This window comes from Lepeophtheirus salmonis, chromosome 7 (genome assembly GCF_016086655.4).
Source record: "Lepeophtheirus salmonis chromosome 7, UVic_Lsal_1.4, whole genome shotgun sequence".
Classification (NCBI taxonomy): domain Eukaryota; kingdom Metazoa; phylum Arthropoda; class Copepoda; order Siphonostomatoida; family Caligidae; genus Lepeophtheirus; species Lepeophtheirus salmonis.
Window position 1 is genome coordinate 41,047,471 of NC_052137.2, and position 21,699 is coordinate 41,069,169.

The following is a 21,699-nucleotide window of genomic DNA, read 5'->3' on the forward strand; positions in this document are numbered from 1 at the left end:
TCGTTTTATGTAGTGTTCAAAATCATATTAAATACATGACGTCCCCAATTGCCCATACACCAAACTTTGATAGTTTAAGGATAGTTATTGTTAATATAAAATGCAAATGTAACCGGCAAGAGATCTTATTTAAGCCTGTGAATGATTAGGGGATTGGTTATTGCCGATTTTGCAAGGGTTTAAAAAAAGTTGGGGCATCCTAAATAAATCCAGTTCCACATACTTAATTAAAACAAACTGTACCAATTTATGAAGAAATTTTGGCCACTATAGTAATACAAATCAATATCTACTCTTTTTTTTTAGAATATTAGTAAGCAATAATATACTAATCCATCGAATTAAATACGAAATGTCAACGTAAATTTATAAGGCGAAGTATATACGATATATTTAGCAATTAGATGGATATACTTATTTCTAACTGCCAGATAATTTTAGGCCTTTTTCAGTTTCTTTTCGGATGAAAGATTGCGTGATCCAATCAAGGTAACTACGTAGAAACGCATGTTTCTCACTACACCAATGTATGATAGTAACTGTTTGCATTTCTAAAAAAAAACCACTTTAGAATCTGACCTCCAAGGGGTATTTCACGTCAAGTTTACCGATTCTGATGATTTTTTGTGAGCTGCCTTTTCTATATGAAAGAAAAGAGTGTGTGAGATATTAGAATTCTGTGACTCACCTCGGTGGTTCTAGGCCTACTCAAAGTTGGACACAAACTATGATTTATTTTCAATCATAATCGTATTTTAATCAGATATAAAATTATGAATGAATATGAAACCCTAGAACATAACATATAGCCCGAAAAGTCCAGGGCTTAACAAAAGAAACACATTTTTTTTTTTCATTCTAGATAGGCTTCTTATTATTATTTGATTTTTCGAGCTAAGTCCCCATAACACTTTTCATGCCATTGCTTAGTTTCAAAAGGTTTTCTCCCGTAAAAGAGCAGTGTAAAATTGAGATATAATTTTTTTTAGATTAATTGTTTTGGAAATAACAAAAAACATCACACTTAGCAAAATAACTCACAAAATAAAGAACAAATGGTTTTTAAATTTAAACAAGTATCTTTTGAAAGTTAGTATGAAAAGAATAGTACCATCTATGTGCGAAACCCGGGACTTTTTAGCCCATGTGTTACGCTGTAAGTTAATGCATTCTTCAACTTAAAAGTAATATTTTTTTACTAATACAACTTTAAAAATACTTTTAGAGTTAGCTATGCTTTGATTTGCAAATATTAATTTACTACATAGTTAAATAAGTAAGTTATATGAAGGGCAAACAAAATCAAGGTTTTTATACAAGTATATAAGTAATACGTATAAAAATATTACTTATTTCAGGTAATTCATAGCCCAATTTATATATCTAAAAGTTATATTTATTTGTAGGAAGGAATGAACATTTAATTTATTATTTAGTTTGTACATAATATAAAAATATGGTCTAATATATCCAATTAAATGACTCTTGTTGAAAACATATATTAAACTTTTTTTCTGTTTCCGTCTCTTGAAAAAAAAAAAACCTTTATAAAATAGTAATCTTTGTAAATTAGATGAAACTTTATAGCTACAATTTTGTATATTTCAAGGTAAAGAAGTCGACAAGTATGTATTATCATTTTCAAGTATCACATATGGTAATATTTAGAGGAGATCATTAATTTATATGACTTTCATGTTTCCGAAGGGTTTCATTTTGTTGATGATGTTGTTATCTACTTACATTGCCTCGTTTAATTCATTTCCATTACGTCAAGTTAAAAAAAATATGTACATATACAAAACATACTTATATTGTTCACTATATACAAAGTGCAGCCGTAGTTTAACAACGAACTTTGAGAACCTGCGACTAGTGTTGTGTCAGTCCTTATTTAGGACCAAGGACTGCAGTCCAGTCCCACTTGTCGGCCCTTAAACCCTCGGAATGTCAATGAGGGCGTTTTTTCTCTTTTTAGTTATTCCATTATATAATATAATAAATTAAATAGTTTATTAACAATATAATATTGTATTTTCGTGAAAATGTAATATTTTTGGTAAGATATGTACAATAATCTTAATACATATTTCATAAATCTTATTTACCGTAATAAACTATACAAATTTATATGAAAAATTCCAAGATGCGACAATTAAGGCCGGGTCCAAGAACCAAGAGTTCTAAGTACCTGTCCTAAGAACCAACAGTCTTTAGGACCGGTCCCAAGGACCGACATTAAACATTAAATTTAATCAGAACTATTGAGACAACTAGGCAGCTATCACTTTATTGATTGATTGCTTTGATTGAGTTCCTCTCCTATTTAGAACGAAATAGTCTGTACTTTTCTAATATTTTGAATATACCTTCTTACGGAGTATCAAGCAGTCATTTTATAGGAGCGCTCATCATAAACGCTTTAGACCCTTGACGTAGCTTTTTCTCCTCTGATGAAATTTTATAATGAACGGAAATATGATGACTAGGCCCAGGATCACCACTTGTGTTCTTCTCACGTCCAAACATATCCGGCAGAGATGGAGCTCAGATTTTTTCTTGGAATACTTCTTATGCCGGAGAAACACCGGTGTCATATGGGATAATGACTCCCCAAAAATAAGTACTCCCCCGTACAAATCCCATATTGGATAAGTACTCTTCCCCTGTGAAATAAGTACTTCCCTCTATATGTATATGACTGAAATTATATTAACAAATTCAGCCACGATCCATAAGTGTTCCTAATGCTGCATGTGTAATTTGAATTTATTTATCAATATCTCCTCAAGGGAGTATGGTCACCAACTGTATTAACCAAAGTGGAAAAAGCCAACTTCCAAAAGGCATGTAGACCCTTTGTTCTTATGGACCACGAACTTTTCTACAAGAAAGAGAATTATGACAAAATTGGAGAGAAAGTTGAATTAAGTTAATATAACTTTTTTTGCCATAATACCGTTTCTTAATCAGTCCCACATCACCTCAGGCTTTGCTACGAGTTCTTTTTACAAAAGCTGAACAGAAAAGAGTCATTCATTTCGTTCACGAAGGTCTGCGATACGGCATTGAAAGTCAAAGTATGAGTAGGCATCAAGGAGTTACAGCTATGACGAATATTTTAAACAGAAAATTTTATTGGCGCCCAATGGACTCTGATATTAAAGAATATTGCAAGTTCTTTGCAATATGTAATAAAGTTAATAATAAGTGAGGCAAGAGAAACCTCCATTACAGAATGTTCCTCTTCCAAAAGTAGTAATGGAACAGATTGGAGTAGATTTAGCATCACTTCCTGAATGTGACAGATATCGTATACTTTATTATTTTTCAAAATGGACTGAATGAGAGCCCTTGAAAGATAAGACAGCGTTTCAGTTGCAAGCTTTCTATTTAAATTAATTTGTCGTCACTCATGTGTAAAAATTCAAATTAATGATCATGTGAGAGAGTTTGTCACCTCTGTATCTACAGAGTTGCATCAGCTTATAGGGATCCACCAACAACTAACAAGTGTTTACCACCCACAAGCTAACGGTCTGGCGGAGAAGCAGAATGGAACGATTAGGAATAAACTTCTTAAGGTTCTACAAGGAACACCTAAGGGATTGTCGAGATCTCTTGAGCCATTGTTATTTTCTCATCGTACAACTGTAGATCGATCAACAAAAATGACACCATTTATTCTCATGTATGGGAGACAGCTAATATTGCCTGTAGATTTTTCCAATCATTTAGATGGTAGTGACATGACTGATAACGATTCCAATTTTATTTATGGAAACGATGAGGAAGAAATCAGTGAGTTTAATGAAGATGAAGTAACGAAAGTGATGGAAATGATATAGCCTCATCTCCTTTTTTTTATCCATATACCTAGGATTCTATTTCAAACCCATAATTTGCAAGGGAGTAGACATTTATTCCAGGATGTGTACTGGTTAAATAAAGGAAAATGGCTGAGGAATATTTCATTAAGGAGGAAGTACATATCCCATATGGGAGATGTACTTGGGAGTAGTTATCCCATATGGGATTTATATGGGGGAGTATTCTATTCTACACCGGTATCACTTCTAAGAGTCGTTCTCAGGTCGAATACCACTCTATGTAGTCCATTTGCCCAACCCTTTTTGAGTTGCAGTTAGATGAGCTCCCAATGCTTATTTTAATGTCCTGTGTGCTCCCTCAATTAGTCAATTAGCCTGAGGATGGAAAGGTGTGGTGTATATACAATTGATCTAGAGATTACTCGCTAACTTCCACACTTCTGAGATAAACTGTCTTCCCAGATCAAAAGTAGTAATAGATTGAACTTAAAACCTGGACATTCAAAAAATCTGGAAAACTTCCGCGATGACAGTTGCCGTAGTGTTTCTAATAGGTATTTTTTATAACCACCTTTACGTCAATCATTTATTGAAGCAAATACTTGCGTTAATGGCCAAACTAAATCAAATCTGTTTGAAGGTGATGGAACTTTATAACGATTTTTTCCTTCTCAGGAGTAGTACAACGCGTACGGGCAAAGCAGGGAGCTCTCATACTACATATATCATGGTTGAGTCCGTGAAAATTAATCCTCTGTCTGGGGAGCAGGGAACTGAGAAACTATATCCTTAACAATGTCACAACTCACTCCCATTGAAGATGGTAGTGATACACTCCTCTACAACGAGCCGAGCTGCATATTCTAACAGAGTTTAAAATGACTCAGAAAATCAACTCCGATGACATTGTTTTCCAAGACACCCCAAACTCCAAAGTCTTGGAGATTGATCTCAGGGCTGCAGGAGGGCAACATAAAGGTAGTCCAGAAGTCAGCCATATTGTCAATGCATAAGTTTTAGTTTTTCTTGGCTGTTTTGGCTGTATTGGACTTATTGATACTGCATACAGTCCAGATAGAAAGGCCAACGGTCTTTTCAGCCTTGTCAGCACTGACACTGGGGCAGAGTAGATCGAACGCGCCTTGCCTTTTTTGTTGGTGATCTGACATTTTTACCTTTTGGACATTGGATAAACCCATAAAATTCAGATGTCGCTTAATTTCCTTTTGGGTCCCCACACTGTACATTAATAAAATTATGTGTCTTCATTTAAGTACGGAGAAAATCGTATGGCTTATACTTTTTTATTCCAGTGTAAAACTATATGAGCATTCTAATAGTAATTATGAAATAAATCTTTTCACCTTCATTAGCTTCTTATTTATCGCAAAACACTCCTCTATTATAAATGGATACCGTTGAAATATATTCATTTCATTGCAGTTGTTCGTTTAGAGTTCGTGGTATGATACTTCAACTCTGCCAGTAAATTAAAGCTACCTACTTTAAAGCTAAAATGAATGTTCAACACAAAGTATTGTTTTTTATTCGTGTGAAGATTATAAATCATAAAGATCACGAATATGAGCCTCGCGTGTACCACTCTATAAGGCACAAACAGTCCTCCCTCTATAAATTGAACTATAAACAAACAGTTTGACATCAGTCTCAGATTTTATGTTTTCAAACTATATCAAATTGTTCTTTCCAAAAAATCGAGATAACGTTATTTGCCGTTTTTGTTCAAACGGAAAATCCACTATTTATAACATAATCATAGAAGGGTGATGAGTAAGAGCTCCATCTTGAGTGAAAACATGTCTTACTGAAGCTGAGACGTTGTCGAGACTTTTGGTTATTATGCAGCGACTGTTTTACTTACAACGGTGACACTTTTTCATCAGAAAAGAGCAAGACTTTTCCTTAACTTTTGTGGACCTTGAGAAAATTTATAATCTTCTTTGCTCTTTCCAACTATTCTAGGTTGCTCAGTTCAGAGTTAAGATGTCTTATTATCCTCCTCTGTGATTTCCCACAAATGTCATTCTGGATTGAAAATCCAGTGAAAAATCTAAATGAAAAATACATAGAAATGAAAGATCGCACTCTTTTTATTATTATTTTTTCAACCCGAATAGTTTTTTTTTATTTTTCAAAGCTGTTATCCTTATTCTTTTATTTTTGAAGAGGGAACATCTTAGTATGAACTTATCCTTAGTACATGATAGAGAGCGAGTAACTCCTGCCGTGGAATCATAGTGTAAGTTCTTTTTGGACTTGGAGTAGAGTTGAGCATCGATATCAGGGTAATTCATTCCAATGCTCGTATTTATTTCCTTCTCACCCTCCTCCCTTGTCACAGCTGATTGTAGCTGACATAATCAAACGACATGGCAGCTAAGCGGCTCATCCCCCAATTGTCAGAGTGACCACGTTCTTTCTGTTGGACTCGGAGTAAAATAGGGGTTCGACATCGTTGTAATTCCTACCTATATCATTGCTACATACGGAGAGGCGCTTTTGTTTATCTATCTCAAAGCTGCTCGCAGCTAATCTAATGATGTATTTTGACAGCTAAGCTGCCCTCTAATTGTGAGGGTGACCACATTCATTTTCAGTCTATTTTTTTAACATACCAGCAGCGCATATTATTAGAATCTATGATCATTGGATTTTCTCTGATATCTACAAATCAGTTTTTGCAAAGTAAAATCACAACAATAATTAATAATGGATGATATCTGCGAAACGTGCCCTCAATTTATATACATAGATTAAAAGTAAATTATCTAATTATGTTCATCCATGTATTCCTAGAGTGCATTCACTATTTATATATCATATTAATAAGGAAAGCTCATAATATTATATGATACATCTAATCTATTCCTATGTGTAGATACATTTGCGTGCATGTGCAGTGTGTTAAATTGGGGGGGGGGTTGTATGTAATGCTTTGATATAAGCATTTTACTCACTATACCATATGATTTTATCAAAATAATATGAACAATATTGAATCAATATACATAAAAGTCATCAATTTGAGTTTTTTATCCAGCTGGGGCGTCCACAAGGGGTAAAATGGGGGGGGGTTGTAGCCCCCCTAAAAAAGGAATTTTCCCTTTTACTAGAGAATTTAATATTTAATTATTTTTTTTAAATTTAATATTTTCAACATTCATTGTTTGGTTTATATATTATATTGAACATACATAAATAAATAAACCAGAGCAATTGCGTAAAAAGTAGAAAAATAAATATTTTAGTTTATATTTAATGATCCATACTAGAATTTTCAAATCATATTCCAAAAATCAATCTTTAAAAAAACAAAATAGTAAACATGCAAATTAACAATTATGATAAATATTTTTTTAAATTTCTTAACACCCTTTTTAAAAATACTTTGGTGATTCCAAGAAGTTGATGGAAGGTACCGAATTTCTTCCTCTGCAAAATTCCATGATTCACATCCTGATTTAGGAATTTTTATAGTGAGAGAGACATAGCAGGTGGAAGCTGCCAAGATGATACGTCTCAACTCATCCTCCCGAATTGGCTGATAGTTAGTTAGTAGGCTGGCGATTAGGGCTTTACAATTAACAATTGCAAAGTCCAGAACCATTATTACCTCAGAACTTCCAACCTTCTTCTTTGAAATTCCATAAACAACAAGACCTTTAATATATTTTTCTTCCCCATTCGTCAACCCTTTTAGATTTATGGATACAAAATATTTCAAAATATAGATGGCAGGGAAGTCTACAAACTCATGAAGTGTGTAATAATTTTCCAAGTCCTTGTAGGGCCTAGTATATCTGTGAAGATTTGTAACTTCAATGTAAACTTTTTATCATCATTTATTCCCCTTTACAAAAAAAAAAATTAACGTAGGATTTTTAAAAAAAATTTAATATTTGAAATTTAATTAAACTTATCATTGTTTTTTCCCTGAATTATTCTCCAAAAAATTTTACCATTGAAATATAATTTTTGAATTTTTTTCAAAAAAATTTAATTTTTTGTGAATAGCTGTGAATTTTTGAAATTTTTTCCAAAAAAATTTAATAAGTGAAATTTTGTTCATAAAAAATGTTACATTTGAAACATATTTTTTTAATAATTAGTTTGCCTTGGGACTTATTGAACAATTATCTAAGGCTTTGGCGTCTATAAAGGACATGTGTATTATGTATATATGTCCCGTATATTTATATGCTTGAACGCATTGTGTATATCTTGATTTTTATATGCCTATAAGTTTTTTAAAAATATATTTCATGGTTTTAATCTTCTTTCAAAAAAAAAAAATATTTTAAATCATGTATTCTTTTGCATATAAGGTAAACATAAAAACATTTTGGAGCACACCTTCCCCAAATAAATGAGGAAACAGCCATCATTCTTATACTTGCAGGACAACATAACTTCTTTTATTATAATGCGCGGTAATCAGGCAGTAGAAGTAGATACAGGGTGGGCGTGTTTTAATTCTAAATGGAAGATTCTAAAGTTGTCGTGAAAAAACAATTATTTAATATCATCCGTTGAAGTAGTGAAGAACGTTCCTTTGCCTTCGAAAAACAATCATTCCAATAAATTGTTTGAGATAATATTTTATAAAATTTGAACTATTGTAATCTGTTACCTGAATTGTTTTGGTGCGATGTGTGGAAATCAGTTTTTTTTTTTTCAATTCATCTTCATAATTTGAAATTTGCAAAATTCTTTGAAAGCAAATAACTTCACAGATAATTTTGATAAATATCTACTATTCATTATATCATATATAATTTCATACAAGAACTTTAAATTGGTGCACCTTCTCCAATTGGGGCGATTGGAACCGAATTTATTCGATAACAATATATATTTTTCAGACCCTTGCAGAATTGTCCAATACTAATTATTTAATTAACATAACAATACTTTAAAATTTCTCAATAAAAAGATATTTAAAGATAAATGAAAAAATCAACGGGTATTAAAATACAGAAGTTTGGTTTATTCAGTATATGAACAATGGGGGACGTTAACTATCTTTTATTACTTTTAAAACTTTAACTTTAAATGTATACTGTCATTAATAAATAAATAAAATTTAATATAAAGGGTGGTTTAAATTGGGAAAATAGATGGAGTAAAGTCATACGTAACAAAATCTTTTGGAATTATTTTCAAAAAAAAAAACCAAATGAATTTTTTTTTTAATTCTAAAAAAAAGTCCCTGCTCTTGATATGTGCTGTGAACTGTCATCTTTAATAAATAATATATATATTCTGAGACACTTGGGCATGCCTTTTGGAAATATTGAGACACAGAGTAGCACCCAAAGTTGATTTCAGTTTGTTCCTTTGCTTTGATCTTGTGACAAGCCAACATAAATTTGATTGGGAGGGAAAAATTTACTGGCAGCCATTACGCATTATAAATATTCAAATTTTTTTTTGGTATGGTGGCTTTGTTTGTGGAATTTTTTTGAAAGATATCCAAAAGTTTAACTACGTTTTTTTAAATTTCAAAAAAAAGTTAAAAAAATCACAGTTGTTTACAACATTTTTTTTTTAAATCTCAAAAATCAAGTCCTGTTTATAAAAAAATTGAATTTATGGGAAAAAAAATTCAAAAATTAAATCTCATGCATAAATGTTTTTGGAGAAAATTTCTAAAAGCAACTCCTGTTTGTAAAGAAATTAAATTTTTTTGGAACAAAAGTTCAAAAATTAAATCACAAATATAAATATTTTTTGGAGAAAAATTTCAAAAAATCAATAGCTATTTTTATTCAAATTAAATTTTTTTTAATTTTTTTTTGAAAATCTATAGCTGTTCACAAAAAAAATATTATTTTTGAAAGTATATTACTCAAATTAAATTTAAAATGTTAAATTTTCTAATAAAAAGAAGAAAAAAAATATTTTATTTGGGGGTGAGGCTACAGCCCCTTCTGCGGACGCACCTGTTACGGCATACCGGTAGGAGAGCAATGGGGATTTAAATGATACATAAGGAGTAGTAACCTATTCCTCTTAAAATTTGGTGTTTATCATTCTTATTCAATCGAACATAAAATAAGGGATTGGCTGTTTATGATAAACGTGTTTTTAATGCTAAATCTAACTAAATATACAAAATAGAGAGATTGTAGAGAGATCAAGCATTAAAACTGTTCCTACAGCTTTTTTTGTAAATGGGATTATCTTACATATTATGCTTTAAATGGATATAAATTTATTATAAGTTTGAGAAACATCTTCATTTTTATCATGGTTATACATATAAATATATATATATATTTTGTGTATTAGCAATTTGAATGCCACTCCTATAAACTTGTAGATGGATGTCATCTTTTTTTTTTTTGCAGAGAGAAATATATATTTGTTTAATTCAAGGTCAAAATAATAAATAATAAAATAATGTTATTGCATAAACCATCAAACATGGTACTAGAAAAATCGTTATTGGAAGATTGCTCTGGGGAAATCACATGGATTTTGTTCTTACTTCACGATGAATAATCACACTTTAATATTAGGCTAATAATATTTGTGACAAATATCTAAACAAATTTGTTCGTTCCATCTACCAAGGGAGGACCCTCAAGTGAAGTAATATTATTGCAATAAATTTCCTTGCAATTTTTTAAAATAAATCCCATTTCCTAAGAAATGGATCCATAAGATTAGTAAGGAAGTGGGAAATAAACAACTTAAGGCCTCTTAAAATATGGTTGAACAACTGTCTGCTCCTGGATTGGCCAGGAATAATTGTTGGATTGCTAAAATCTACGGCTAATGCATCCAATACATTGGAAGAACCCCTCTAATACCAAAAAATTGTTCCAAGTAAAAAATAACTATTCTTTGGATGAAGTGGCGGTGATTTTTAAGGATTCCAGGGTACCCCCAAGTACAATTGATAAACTGAGGAATTGGAAATATTTCAAAGTTTTAACATAATATGGACAATTTACCTAAATGGTAATATTACTCAATAGCAATTTTGTCCAGGGCAGTTTCCCGTGCACGATCAAACCAAGTCTATCTACCAAGTGATGCGAAAAAATCTTTACACTTCGTTTTTGCTACATAAATCAAGGTTTTATGAATGCAGTAAAATTGTTCCTGTTCAATACTAAAAATAAACAAAAAAGGAAGAAAGAAAAAAAGTAGATCTTTCTTATTGTCTTAGAAGCCAAGATATTGTCATCTCAATGTGACAAACGTATTTCGGTTGGCATACTTTTGGACGCAAGAAAGAAACCAACGGAGGTTGTAAAACAGTTGGGGATCTCCAACATGAACCCAGACATGTACGTGGTGTTCTAGCAGTATGGTGTACCTGCACAAGCCCCAAACATCCCAAAAGCGCCAGAAGTGGTTATAGGACATCTTGCCTTTATGGCCAAAGAAAATGTAGCCCCCTACTCACCAGATGCCAACTTATTGGAATTCACTTTTTGGTGCATGTTGAGTCTGAGGCCTGTATCGTCCTTCACCCAAATATCAACAACCTCAAGGACACCCGTCAACCAATACTGGAATGGAATGTGTGCAAGGTTTTTCCTGGCCGCCTGAAAGCCATCATTGCTTCCAAGGGGGCTACATTGATGATTAGGGTAGCCAATACAGTATATTAGTTATTTTTATTTTATTGAAATACCCTATTACAACTGGTTGCTCAAAAACATCTTGATAAAGTTCTAGATTGAAAGTGTAAAGATTTTTTCCCCCACACCCGCTATGTAAACAAACACTTTTGTAAATAAATCCTCAAAAATTAAGTGCAATTATTTTAATCAAACATTGGTATAATAGGAGCGCCTGCAGGATTATATATTGGGATAGGCTTGGTATTTTTTTTTTTTTCAAAAAAGCCTAAAATTAAAAGATTGTGGAAATAAATTTTTTGAAAAAATTTACAAATTCTACAGCTATTAACTAATTATTAACTTTTGTGGGAAAAAGTTTCAAAAATCCACAGCTGTTTACAAAAAATAATACTTTATGGAAAAATTATCAAAACTAAATTAAAATAAGAATCATATGCCCATATTGTTGAAGTAGTAAAATATTTATATGCCCCAGATAAATTACAACGACTGAGTTTTTTATTCCGGTTATTGGCATTCCTTTCAATGTATGTATTATATATATATTCAGGTTTTCAAATAGAGATACTTAAGTAAGTATTTTTGGGCTTGGCTCCAAAGTTGAACTTTGGTATGTGTTCCCATAAAACAAGTATATCTTTATTCGTTAATCTCAAAGATCTATGTTAGGAGTATTCCATACATATAAATTTGTAAAAAAGTCACTGATGAGGCTTACCTGTTGAAGAGTATGTCTTCATCGTAACAGATAATTTTGAATTTACACATATTTCCAATATGGTACAAGGACAAAATCCCCTGAGCACAAATAATCAACTCCAAAAAACCAATTGCACTATGTTAGATATTTATCTATTCTGTTGGTATAATGAGTCAATTATTTTTAAGCTCCTTTTGAGCATAAAAAAACAGGTTGAATTTTGAACTTTTTTACGATAAGTTTGGAGAAAAATTGTTCATAGCAAATGAAAATATATATTAATATTAGCAATGTTTTCCTGTTCGCTCTACTTATTTTTTTCTTTACAGGGATCCCTCCTGTACTTATAGTATCCTGATACCTCCAGTATCATAGTCACAACTCGATATGAAAACCATTGCTAATATGGTGTAAATAAATAATAAGCCAAGCTTATAACGGCTTGATAAGCGGAGACATTGACGTTTCTGAGATTTAATACCGATTTTACCGTATCCAATGACTACTGCGACCATGATCTTCGAATTGATTAAAAAATTATGTCCCTTACTTTACTATTGAATGGAAGGCAAGGTAGTTTGCAACTGTTTGTCCTCTACAACCATATAAGCCTTTGAAAAGTCAAGCCCTCTAGATCTCCATGAACTTTTATACCATTTCTCAGAAGTGGTGCAGCAGGAAGTACATTTATGCTAAAATATAGGTAAAACAAATGGAACATTTCTCATTTTATTACGTTTAAAACATTAATATTAGGAAGATAAATAGAAAAAAAACAAACATTTTTTAACTAAAAAAAAAAGGGATTCTAAACACTTTCGAAACAAAGTTAGAGGTATTTCTAATTTCGAACTAATCTAGACAGACGTTACTAAAAAATTAGTATAATATCATATATATAAAATAAGACAAAAATAGACTTGATAAGCTCTCTTGAATGTGATTATCAAATAATTTTGATTGGTCAATTGTGAACTCATAACTTTTTTAGCATGACAGTAATGAATTCATATATTTCTAACATGATAACCATTAACATAAATATTTCTAGCATGATAGTACTTAGGTATTTATTAGTGCTTAAAATCGGAATGAAAAAAAAGTAACGGTCATGGTAAATATAGTAAGGCGCTCTTAAGCCGACTAAAGCAACAAATGACTGTTATAATTAAAATTCTTTCAAAATACTAGACTATAATTAGAATACTTATCTTGAACACTAAGGAAACATTGAACTCGGTTATTTAAATTTGTATGGGAGAAGTAGAGCCTTAGTTTTAAGTTAGTTCCACAACTTTTACTTCAAAACAAGTATTTACGATAAAGGAGACCTGGAGGAATACCATCATTGAATTTACTTGCGCGGGTCACAGTCCAGCGTACATCAATATTAGATATCCAAAGACCATAGTCTACAACCCCTGGAAGGAGGATGTGGCATATAATGTAAGAGCAAAGCCGGTGTTGAACCTCAAGTAGACTCGTAATTCAGACTTACTCTTAAATTTCAGCGAGACCCCAGACCTGGTGGTTCTTTTGTCAGTCCTTATTTATTCAATCCAGTCCAGTTTTAGAACCTGTCCTATCAATTCTTAGGAGCTGGCTTTAAGACAGTCTGTCCTTCGTTATGTCAGTATTAGAAATGATAAAAAAGAAGAAATAAAGTTGAGTGACTTCATCAGTTTTAGGGCTGAACTGGATCGGAATGAGACTGAAGTCTTCATTCCTTAATAAGGACCAACGCAACACTATTTGTAATACCCTTAAGAAGAATAAAAAGTGCTACACTAGATATGGTTTTAATGTCAATCAGGTTGTAGCCTTTATTGGATCTTGCAACTTTTCTTCCAAAAAGAATCAGAAAAAAGGACTAAAATTAGTTAGTAGTTAGAGATAAGACGGGTCTTTGTTAGTGTATATTTAAACTCGTATTTATATAATATACATATTTACTGTTGATTAATTAAATAAATTAGGATTCTTAATAGGTAAGTACAATATAATTGAAGATTTATATATTTTATTAAATATAGAATAATAATACTAATATACTATAAAAACGGCTCTACATACTCAATTTAATGCTCTTATTGCAAGTGATCCCATTTAGAGCCCACTCTCAATTTTGGATATAAGTTTGAAAACATATATTGAGACATGTTCTACCAAAATTAAAACAAAATCGGTTTTGCAGCTTGGCAGGTGCGCCATTTGAAAGGCCGCACCAGAGCCCCAAAACTTTTATTTTTGGTTTAAATAAGATTATAATATAATATAAATTATAGTATGTGTTCTATTGCATTTTTTAACGTAAATTTTGTTAAAATTGAGTCACTATGAAAAGAATTATGGCAACACTGGTCCAACACATTATGCCTAAACTCGAGAGGGCCTAGAACGGCCCAGGTGAGTCACAGAACCCTAATATTTCACACACTTTCTTATTTTATATAGAAAAGCCACATCACCAATAATAATCAAAATCGGTGATGATCATGCCGTAAATGGCAAAAAAGTGTGAACACTGGACGTGGAATGACCCATAAAGCTATGGACCAGTGCTATGCAGTGCTACTTCAAAGAACAATTCCAAAAATGTATAAAACATGGTTATTCAAAAAAAAAATATAGCCCAATAAAGCTACTTTTTATACAAAAGACTCAATATTTTTTTGTAAGCATATGCAAAAAGTTCCTTCAATAGGGATAATGGCGTCCACAGGGAGTGGAATGGAGTGGATATAGCCATCCCCATCCCCCCTCTCTCTAGAAAAAAGAAATATCATCAATAACAACGTAAGGGAGTACTTACATATTAACTAATTGGTAAATTCGACTTAAAGTAGCATTAATCTGAGAGATCTTCCATCTAGCCTTAATTGTATTTGAAATTTTGAAATAGAGAAACGTTTTGTTGAAACTTAGGACTTCTTTCTCTGTAGCTTATCTTCAGTTTAATGTACAAAACTCAAGCTGGTCAATTATTCTACGGTACTCACACCACACTTGAATTTACTTTCGATATAAATCAAAGACCCTCTATGATTAAGAGAGATATTACCTTGGAAGCGATCTTCAAGAACTTTATTGTATATCTGGATTTTGATTTCAAGCATGGATCAGTTACCTTGGACTATATGCTTCGATTCGTGGCTAAAGAGTATTATAACATGGCCTGGAATCACTCAAAGAAATTTCTTCTTTACTTGATGGATAAACGTCCTATTTTCATAAATAGAACAACGCCATTGGTTCTTTGTCGAGAGGTGTCGCAGTAATAATTTCTCTTTTTCCATGGCTAAAAGTCTTTTTAAACATCAATTTAAATACTAAAAATTGACTAGTTTACATTGTAGATGGATTTGAGCATGTACAATATGGTCCAAATAAATTGGAAAAATCTTTGCAGGCTTACAACGATCGCACAAGATGGGATATAACCATAATTTTTTTATCATTTTAATACTACATTTAATAAAATGAAACTATTTATAATTTCATCTGACTGTCTTCATAACTTCGACCAAACAGCGTTGGAAGCTTTGGCAGGCCCGGGTGAAATCGTGCAGGTCATACATTGCCATTCTCCTGGTTCTGATTTGGCAATTTTAAGTTACATTCGCTGGCTGGATGGAGTATATCCGAGAAGAAATTCAGCTTTCCAAAAAGACAGTGCACCGGACCACAAGGCCAAAAAAAAGTACATGATGTATCTTTCATAAAATGTCTTCACTTTTGGAGGGAGGATTTTTGGCCTGCAAACAGTCTGGACCTAAACCATTTGATTTCACTCTATAGGGGGGGGGGTCGATCATGAGGCCTTTACCAAGTATCATTCATCTGTGAAGGCTCTGAAATATAATTTATCACATATAGCTTGTTCATTATAATTCTTTAAAGATTTTCTCAGTTCCCACTGCAAAAGATATTAAAAATGGAGACTCATTTGCAAGAGAATCTTCATAAATTCCTGACCAAAACTCTTCAGAATACATCTGTCTGTACCCAGTCAGAAAAGGAAAGACATAACTGTTGACGAATACGTAATACGTTATTTGGGAAAAACTATTCAACAGTTTATAAATTCTATGAAGAAAATACCTTACATAGTAAGGTATTTTCTTATCTGTCAGTATTTTTAATAACATATTATATATATACCCATATTATATACAACATTTCTTTTATGGGTATTTTCTTTATGCCTATTTCACCATATACAATAAACCCATGGTTGAATTATGTAAAAAAAATATTTAAAAATGGTATCTATGCAGCTTCTCGAATAACATCAAGGAATTCTTGATTGAATAATTATGCCATATAAACTAGAGTATGTATATAAATTTAATTTATTTCTCCTTAGGGGGGAAGGGGGTCTTTTTATCTCTCCTAAATATATTAAGTAGATATCTTTTCTATTAAAGTCTTTATACTTCATTTTCCAAAAGAGTATTTGAAAGAATAAAAGCTTAGAAACAATATCAAGATATGACATTTTTTTTCTTTTAAACATGAGGGACAAAGCCTTATTTTTATCAGATTAATCTAAATCTCACTACATTTTTTAGGATGATATTAAACTATTCAATTACATCAATCATTTGATCAAATCAAAATTTATGAAAGCATAAATCCAAGTTTCTATCTCATTTTTTATCCAAAATCTGAATAAATGTTTTTAATTAGTTATCACTGATATGTTTTGCATATCTTATTTTGATTATTCATTGTGTAAACAATGTAAGTAGATCATTTCAAAATATAAAAAGACCGAACACAAACAAAATAATAGTACTTGAGCAAGCTAAAAGAGAATAAAAAACACTTCAATTCAGCTTTGTTCATTACCTTTAAATTAAATGCATTTTCTTTGTAAGAGTGTCTGTATAATATTGCATGTATTTGTTTCAAATAATAAAAAGTGCTCAAATGACTAATACTTTTATCCTTTGCATAGACTAGCTTAAGATTTTAATTCCCTTGAAAAAAGTATGAAATAAATCGAGGTTAATAGAAATACAAGGTTAAACCAAGATTAATAGAAATACAAGGTTATACCATAACGTGTGTACGACTGATGTTTGACTTCCCCCACGCTTTTAATATTGACATCATAGTAGATGAGGGCTTTCATCTTTTGTCAAAATCTGTTTTTCTTGCCCAGCAGTCAGTACGATACATTAAATTGAAAATTCTAGAAATATTGACGTCATATGCTATGAGTGGTTTTGTCTTTTGTCAAAATCTGACTATCGTGCCCAGCAGTCGGTATAATACATCAGATTGAAAATTCTAGCAAGCCCGATTACATGATGGTCTAACCTGGGGTTAGACCATAACACATTCTCTACAAATGTTTCACTTCCAACACACTTTTTAATAGTGATGTCAAAGAGTATAACTGTAACCAAGAGTAGTTATATATCGCCTTCCTTGACTGTTACTCTTAGAGTACAGCAGTTATACGCTATGATTTCATATATGTCTGCCTTTCCAAGCAGTCGGTACTGTACATCAAATTAAAAGTTCTGGCAACCCCAATTACATGATGACATAACCTTATATTTCCATTAACCTTGGAAGTAAATTATCTTCCCTATGTTAAACATTGTTTGGTCGATAACGTTTATATTACGTGTGGGATCGGTATTTAATAGAGGCCTTAGGAGGAAAGTGCTCCAAGCCCCACTCTTGATTGAGACACTACTCTGAATAGAATTTTAAACATATTTATATGTTGTCTAAAAGTTAAAACTTGTATAAGCAAACTGTACAAATAGGAACCAAAAATGAGATGAATGATTTTAAATGTAGGATTTATAGTAGTTGGGGTGAGGATAATGTGATAATTGAAGATTCCATGGATGATTGATATACTAATGGTGTCACTTTTTACTATTTCAATGCAAATAGCTAAAATATAAGTATTCTGTGGCATATTATCAACTTCAAATACCATCAGTTGAATTACTTATGAATACATAGTAACCAAGTAATTTGGTCGATAGATATTTTTGCCTTAAAGGCATTTTGCCTCAAGGATATTTCGCTTGAATATATGAATAAATGAGGTTTATACATCTTTTTTTATTTTTGGTAAAAATTAATGTTCAACTGGAAATTTTTAAACCCAATATGTAACGTGTATTACTATAAAAAATACCTAGAATAGTGTATTTATTTTAGAAAAATGATGGAATAATGCCCCAAAATTTATATGTATATACCAACAAAATCTCACTATGTAATGAATTCAAACCAGAGACCAGATTGGTAATAAAATTAGTATAATAAGAAAAAAAAAAGATAAAAAAACACGGCCACAACTCGAATGAAAAAATTGCTAATCACTTCTCTGTTAGTAATTATCATTAGACATGATGGATTATGTATGTTAAGTTCTGAATAACTTTATTTCAACTGAGTAAAATGATCATTTCTTTAGTATTAAAGAGAAAAGGAAAACAAGGTACTAAAGAACAATTAATATTAATTATACAAGTCGAACTTATCCATCTATAATAGAAAAGACATAATGTATTCACAAACAATGATAATATGAGACAAGAACATAGTGATGTCAAGATGTGCCTATTCAAGTGCTTGCAGCAAGTACACTTCAGGTCGGTCTTTAACGCCCTCCGGACTTCCTGCGTGCTGATTCAACTGTTTTTTTGCGGGTTTGCCCCAATCGGTCGTTTTAGGCCCGACAGAAACGTAGGATTCCTCTTTTTGTCGCGTATTGCCTTGTAGGACTTCTGTTCGGACTGGCCGGTTAGCTTCCAATTGTCGTAGCGCCTGTAGACTGTCTACCTTGGATACAATAGCCTCTTGGCGATCGCGGGAGGCTTGTGTTCGTGCAAATCATTGCGACAAAGGCCGAACTTTTCCTTATTCCATGTTTGTTGATTTACGAAACTTTGTGTGCTTAAACTAGACAAGCTACCTCACATTTTTTGTAATAAAAAATCATTTAAAATTTCTAAGTTATAGTGCCTTAATAATGTCCCGATTTACCTACACATCCTTGTATATTAAGGCAAAATATCCATCAGATAAAATGTCCAAAGACATAATAGTTAAAGGCAAAATTACCGAGCACCGTAATTTGAATAGACCGAAATAAAATTATATTAACAATGTATCATGGGTAATTAAAATATCTAATGTTGTTACAAAGTGCTTATACTTGTACAAACATCGCAATTTTTATCACAAACATATTTTTTACAAAAATTTCATAGAAATGAGATATATATAATGTAAAAGAATGTTCATTTTAGATAAGATAAAAAAAATATATATATTGCTAAAAAAACATCTTGTCCAAAAAAATATGCCACAAAATTTAGTTAAAAAAAAGGATTGAAAGAATGAACAAATGAAAATGCCAGCACAGACTAATATTTACGTATCACAAATTAATGGCATCTTACTGTGACTATATATGTATAATCTCTCTACCAGCTTTGATAGAAATCGATCTGTAATTTTTGCCGTAATTCGGCTAACTAATAAACAAACTAAGGCAAAAAAATGACATCCGTTCAACTTCATTCTCGAGGGACTTAAGGAAAAATTATACACGTACTAAAACCTTATAATATTTTATTTCATTCTAAAATATTTATACGATGAGTTTTCATAAATTACATATCTATAGAGACTCTATTATCAAATATATGAAGATTTGAGTACATTACTATATAAAAAATTCCACTCAAATCAATTTTACCTATTTTCAAAATCTTGCGATTTATTTCTCTAAAAATAACATGAAATATTATGTGGAAAATAAAAGGCTATAATAATTAAATAATAACCTGTATGTCACCTATTTGGATAATATAATGTGGAAATTCGGACTTTTTTCTCCTCAAAATTTTGATCAGAAGAGACGAAATTACATGATAATCTGATTGAACAAAACTGTGATGGAGGAACCAAATGAGGCTCTTCCTAGAGAGGCAATAGAGTTGAAATTATAATATCTAACTTATAAATTCATTATGAGCTTATTGAAGACAGCAGATAATATCTGGCGATCTGATAGAACTAGACTACACATTATATAACTATTATCCTTCAGATGAGATATGTTTTTGTGCTGGGTAAATATATCTCTCGAATGTGATGGAGGAACCAGATGAGGCTCTTCCTGGAGAGGCAATGGAGTTAAAGTTATAATATCTAACCAAGGTTGAGCCCATATCGATCTAGCGGTTCTAGCATTTCTGGCTCTTGAACCTGCGAGAACCTGAACCAACAAAATCGAACCGAGACTGCAATATATTGTTTTTCAGTCTCGGTTCTTGTGTTTTTGTTCCTATTGGAACATTATAAAAAATATGATAGCTTGTATCAATAAGTCCATTTTTTAGGGTTTTTTTTTTTTTGCAATTGCAGGGGTTTCCAAAGATTTTTTGTAACTTGGCCATGGATATATAATTTTATCTAAGTTCCAAATCGCAAAGGGCTTCCCATGGATATGGAAAAGGGGTATTAGGCACCAGACGGTGTAAATAAAAGAGGGAAGGGGTGGGGTAGATTATGGATACAGGTCTGCTACTAAGCCTGTCGGGGGCCCTATTATATGATAACTATAATATTTCTTTAGCGAGGGTTTCCCAAACGTTACTACGCCAATGCCCACTTCCACTAATACATTTTAACCCCCCTTTATACGAAACATGCGTAGAATGAATGCAATAATTAATTCTCCATCTACCTGCACCCCCCTTTAGCCTCCCCTCAAGGCCCTCATTTTTGAAAACCATTGTCTTAAGCAATTTTAGTTTTTGGGGCCTCTACTGTAACTTGGGGTACTACAATCTGTGTATAAGGTAGCTACAGCTCTGTTTGTATCTAATATTATTTCCTGGACCCTAATTTTCTAGCGACACTCTTTGTTTTAAGTGCCTGTTACCTAACTGAGCCTGTACAGAACAGAACCCAGACCGATAAAGCTGAACCGAGACTGAAGATGTAGAAATGAAAGAACCAATAGAACCACTAAACGTGAACCACGTGGAGAAGACAGCACTCTGTGCTTATAACATCCTATAAAATCCTTAAAACAAAAATAGGGAGTCTAAAATTATTTGAAACTTAAAAAAAAACTTTATGTTCCACGATCTGACCGCTTCCATATCATGTACACCGTTCTACTTTCTCCAAATACATTTCCCTTGAGCCTGAAGAGGCTATTTCCGTAATTTGTTTAAAATTATGAGACTTTCGTGTTGGAGTAGGTTTTTGAGACACATTTTGTATTTTCCTCAACACAACCATAAAGTCTTCTCGAAGGTCAACAGCCTTTGCTACTTCGGTTTCCAAACCACTTTTACAAAGAAAAATTTTGTAAGACCTAGAATTTTGTGATTCAGCAATATCAAGGAAAGACTTCTATCATATTTTGGGAACTCTTCTTATCCATTTATTAAAGCCTTTTATTTCATATATTCAATGACTTAATTGAATGTTCAAATTGAAACAGGATAATAAATAAAATATTCTTTGGATGTGTATGAATGTCTGCAAGCCTACA